Consider the following 6,011-nt stretch of genomic DNA (forward strand, 5'->3'; position numbering starts at 1 on the left):
GTTTTGTAAAATTCTGAATGAACTAGTTTATTTGTAACCCCAAATATATTCCTTATCCAGGATAGGTTGATATGGTGACAAGAAGGACGGGGAGAGGAGTTACAAAGGTTACTAGGGAGGAAATCACACTTCCAACCTCATTAGCAGGAAAACAGCAATAAAAACAATTGAATAGAGATGATGAGAGTTTCTGTGTGATGGAGCAGAGATTTGAGAATACTATGCAATGTCCAGCACTTCACAGAACAGTTCTCTTAGAGCTGTTTACACATCCACAGAGGTGCTATGTGCCATGGATCAGTGCTTCCATGTCTTCTCAGGCCAAATTTCCACTAGATGAAAAATGTATGTGTAAGATGATAAGAGTAAAGCAGGGAAACCTTGTTTATTATTTTGCAGAATTGTCATTTCTCAGTCAACCCATTTGTACATACAAGAAACTTTGTCCAAGTAATCTTTCTTGGCAGCCATTTTTTGCAGACTGAGAAGAAAGATTTAATGGCATGACAAGCAAACTACTCTTTTATTACCACAATAACTCCCTTCACACTGGGGTTAAGGCAGATTAACAGAGTATTGTGGGAAAGCATACACAGCTGATGTTCATGCTGTTCTGGATCTGTGAAAAAAAAAAAAAAAAAAAAAAAAAAAACAGAAAAAAAAACAGATAATTGCTGTCTCCAGAGAGGAATTGTGCCAAAACTCACACTGATTTTCATAGTACTTAGGTTTAGTATAAGGATTTGATTTAACACCTATACAAAGAGTTAAATGTACATATCCTTATATTCATAAAATGCCACTCCACATTATTAAAGATCATGCAGGCTATATATTTACAAATTCTTAACACTGACCATGAACAATGCATGATTCATGAACGATTCATGATTCGTGAACAATCACAAATTTGATAAGGAATAAAAATACCCATTCACAGCAATTAGCATCGTCTCACAGAAAGGAAAGTTTTATGAACCTGTTAATTATAAGTGTTTTGAATTTGTTTTGGTTTAAAATGCCAGGGGCTACTTGTCAAACTTCATTTGTAAATCAAAACAGTTTTTAAGTCCTACACCTGCAAAACAAGTGCTAAAAACTTGTAAACTTTTATATGGATATTTTTTTTTAGACTTCAGATATGATGGAAAAAGTCCAAGACAATTTTTTTATGGTTAAATTATAAACACTTGAAAAATTGAGTTTGTAATGAAAATGCTGACACAGCTTTAATTATTGCAGCATGAATGATTTCATTATACACTATCCACAGTGTCTATATGTACAAAGTACATGCTCTAGTGTTCTAATATTTCATTTAAGAAAAAAGCAATTACTTAGCAGATGTAGAGAGCTAAGCATAAATAGGCTAAACCAGTACCTTTATACTGCTTGGAAACCTATACTGACTGTTATTACCACATAAAAGGGTTTATACTTTAGAAGACTCAAAGGTACAGAGAACCAGCTAAAGCAATAAACTGCTCTGGTGTAGTTAATTAAAAAGCTTCAAGTTACTGAAGCCAATTGAAGAACAGAAGGTTTCTTTAAGGTAATTTCGTCTTTGTATGTTAAGTGCTTATCAAGTGTTAAGAATTAAAATGTTGTCCCAGCAGTTTAAATAGACAACAATTTGCTTTTCTTCTGTTGAAGGCAATTCTTTATTCTGTCAACCTAGACAAGTGTAATAAAATGGGCAATGTGAATGTAATTGGGTGAAATGATTGGACTTAATTTACCTTTAATTAAGTGAAATTGTAGAAGAAGTTAGGAAAGCAATATTGAGATATTTCAGAAAATCATTACTTTATTGCCAATCTCTTTACAAAGTCAGATATGGAAATCTATGTATAGAAGAGTGCAGATAATTATTAAAATTAGTTTCAGTGACAGTATAAACAACTGATCAAGAAATTAGCTTTTTAAATTTTTGTTCTTTCTTCTAAAATAATGGTACAACTTCATGAAAATGCCTTATATTTGAGAATAAATGGTCTAGGGTTTTTACATTTGCCAACAGGTGAAAGTAGCTGGTGAGACTACTCATTCTGTGTGTGAGTATATACTCATATATACTGTGTGAATGACTCAATACTGTCATTCCTTTTTATTTTATTTTTTATTTTTTGAGTAAGGTCTATGTTAGCCTTGGCATAGTTTGTGTCGTGGGCTGCTAACAGCCAACAACAGTGCCCCGGGCCCTTTTCCCAGAGCATGCTCTGAAGCAAAAAGCCATAAGGCTTCTGACTCACTAGCTACCTTTATACCAAGATCGGGAATGTTTACCTGAAGAGAGATGCTGATTCTCCAAACCCTATGTACAGTACCTGAAACAGCACAAAGACATTGGATGGAAGAGAGATGGTTAGACCTTAAAAACATGGTAGTTATTTTTATATTCATGTATCTGCTGTCTTTGAACGATTTTATTATCTACTGCATATATATGGGATTTAATATTCAGGTAACAAGAGACAACAAAAATGTTAGAACAGAATTTGTGACCAGCTCAAAGGAATTTATGAGTTGAGATCCCATGTGCTTCAGAATGGTTTTATTGCTGGAAAGAGGTGCACAACATGTAGATTTTGTATTACTTGGAATGAAGTAGAAGAACTTGGTCACAGACAGTTATAAAACTAGTTAGCTAAACTTGTGTAATGGAGGATTTCCTTCACTCTGAGTTCATTTGTATTTTGGAGTAGAATTAGAACACATGTAACAACCTGGATTTTTTTGTTTGTTTGTTTGTTTTGTTTTGTTTAATCCTCAGTACATTACTATTTCTAAAATACTAATTTTACCTTTTCTGACTTCAGTTCCAACCATTTATTTATGTTATTTGTACACAGATTTTAGATCTCATCTCGTTTTTTTATACTTATTTTTAAATCAAAACAAAACCAAAAAACAAATATTTGCCCCAGACTAATTTCTGGGTAGATAAAGTCCAGTGTACTCTCTAATATGAGGTAAGAAACTCCATTGGATGACAGTATTAATACTATTGCCTTCAGGAGAACAATCTTTCTTTCTGTTGAGAGACCTACATAAACTACAGAAAGACTCTGTAGCACCTAGTCTCCAATCTTGAGATGCCCTTATTAGGTTTGTAACAATACAGATGATAAATCTAGACCTAAATTCAAAAGTCCTGTGTTATAAATCATATGTGCCATCTCCTTTTTCACTCTGAAATCCTTTGAATGTGTGGGCACCAGAAATGGAAACCGCATCCAATAGTGACTACATTGTGGCAAAGGAAAACCACAGAAGTAATTTAATTTTGGTAACACACATTTCTTTGCTTGGTTTTGATTGTAGCCTTTCTCTTCATTTCAAGACAATGAAAACTGTAATCCTATCAGTTATACTTGTTTTAGAGGTGCGGTCTGATTGTTTTTCTTGTTACTCACATTCTACATCATCTCAAGTAAATTAGAATCAGGCCCTGTATATGTAAAATTGTAGGTCTCAATGAGTTCATATTTCATTTAGTCCTAATCTTTTATTTTAATTAACTGTATTTTGCTCGTACTACATAATGCAACATAATATATCAATCAATCTTCAAGCTGGTTTCTTGAGTGGATATTACGTTTCTTATCCATTATATACATTAAGTGAAATCAAATATAGCAGAATCCTATTTATTTCACATCAAAAATGAATGTCTACCATACAGTTTATCAAGCTACTTTAAGTTGTAACAAGGATACTGATTTTTTTTTTTTTAACATAATTTATTCATTATTGTTTAAACACTGGAATGTAAAATAGCAGTACAGATCTTATGGATGTTATAAAGTAGGAAAATAGAAGAAAGAGAGAATGTGGTGAATTCAAAGGAGCAATATGATCTTAACATAGAAATTTCCTGCCTCTCAGATAGGTATGTTTAACAGCTATTTCATTGTGCTCATACATTTAGAATATGTATATATGGGCACAGAATACATAAAAATAAGTAAAAATTCAAACAGTCTGGCAATCCAATATTTCATTTTCCAGTTGCTACAATGAATATATAATATATATCTATATATATATATATAGATATATAATAATGAATCCACCCTTTTGTTCTTAGTTGCCCTGGTTTAAATCTGGGAATGATTCCTTCCCACAAAGGGTAACTCCAGAGAATAGCAGTGCCATCAAATCTCTGGCAAGAATACAAGTAGAAAGTGACTAAATCCTGAAAACAATGAAAACAGATAGGAAAAAAAAAAAAAAAAAAAGCCAATTAGGCAAATCACTGATAAAATTAAATATGACACAAATAGAGCTAATTATGTCCTTGCACTCAATTCAGATTTTATTAGCTCAGGAGCCCTTGGAGGTAGCCTAAATTATATGTATTATGTCTAGGTTGATGGGATTTTTTTACCTTGTTTGCTTTATGGCCTCATGGGCTAGATCCCCAGCTGACACAAAGAGTTGCTATTACCTTCAGTAGGACTGTGAGCATTTACACAGTGGAGGATCAGGCAACCCAGCTGGATTTGTTGGCTAATTTGATCCTTGGGTAGATTTGTTTTGTAGAGGATTGTTTTTTTTGTTTTGTTTTGTTTTTTGGTTTTTTTTTTTTTTTTGCTGTTTTTTTATTCTTTTCTTCTCTCCCTCTCTCTAATATATATATATAAATATATAATATATATAAAACATATGAAAATGTTTAAGGTTTAATCTCACAGCATTTCTCTGCAAGATTTCCAAAAGTGAGCATTACCATAAAATTGGCACAATGGAATAAGAAAAACTAACAACTTTCTCAGTCTCTGTACAACATATGAAGAATGGTGGGAGAAAAACTCTTTCATTCTGCAGCAGAGTAAATCTGTTCTATAGCACAGCCTTGATCTCCCTGTTTCCAGATCCTGGAACTGTTTAAGGTTTAGCACAGCCCTTCATTTAGCATGTGCCTTTCCCATACAAATGGAACACAGAGATGCAGGGGATGGTATGTATCCAGATCTCATGTGTACAGATCTTGTGCGTATTGTCTGTGTAGCATAGCACGTGCTACCAGGAATAATAAGTGCTCAGCTGGCACTCTAGTGATACTAGATATAATTATACCCCTGAAAGATGCATTAAGAGAATGTTGTTATTATGATGGAGTTAATCACTTCACTGTTACAAAATGCTGGAATCTGTGTCATTACTCACAGCCCCCTCAGCTTGCATAGAATGTGTAGTGCCAACTTTGTGAACCACTTTTCAGTATTTTGTTTTGTCCTCATAATTTCAAGTGTGGCCATACACCATGTTGTAAATACAGAAATATATATATATATATATTAGCATCGCAGCTGGTCTTGCCTCTCTATTATATCAGTCTTTCTGGAACTGGAACGGGAATCTGGACATCAAATATACATACTTTTGAAATGGAAATATGAAATATGCTAGGAATCATCTTTTGGAACATTTATTACGCATATGCTCTTCCATTTTATTTACTAAATTTAAAATATACATCTTTGTGACATTTTAAAAAGGCAGCTCATCTAACAGATTTGTTGTGTCAGCAAAGAGTGTGTAACTTTGAATAGGCAGTTACTAAATTTGCAATTGATAATTTCAAAGAGAGTCTAGAGAAAACAGAATGCATGATTGCCAAGAATAACGAAACGGAGATAATAATTATTAGTGGTGAATTGCTAAACTGTGGTCAGTCTGTCAAGTTATGATCATGTAATAGCACTTAATTCCCACATCCAAGCACATGATAGAGGGTGCAGTGGTAAGCCACCCTGAGACCAGCCAAGGATCAGTGACACAGCTGAGAAGTTTAAAGTCAGATAAGGTGTGCCATTCTTCAGTGATTCACAGCTACTTTCTTGTTGTTGCTGGAAGTGTATCTCAGGGTAAGACAATAAATCAAGGAGATTATAGAAATGATTGAATCAGATTCATCAAGATAAATATATGCCTGTGTTAATAGAAAGGAATAAGAAACTTTGCTGTTAGCTTGTCTGATTTCCTTATATAGATGCTGAAAAGAA

This window comes from Gallus gallus, chromosome 1 (assembly GCF_016699485.2).
Source record: "Gallus gallus isolate bGalGal1 chromosome 1, bGalGal1.mat.broiler.GRCg7b, whole genome shotgun sequence".
In the NCBI taxonomy this organism is placed as follows: Eukaryota; Metazoa; Chordata; class Aves; order Galliformes; family Phasianidae; genus Gallus; species Gallus gallus.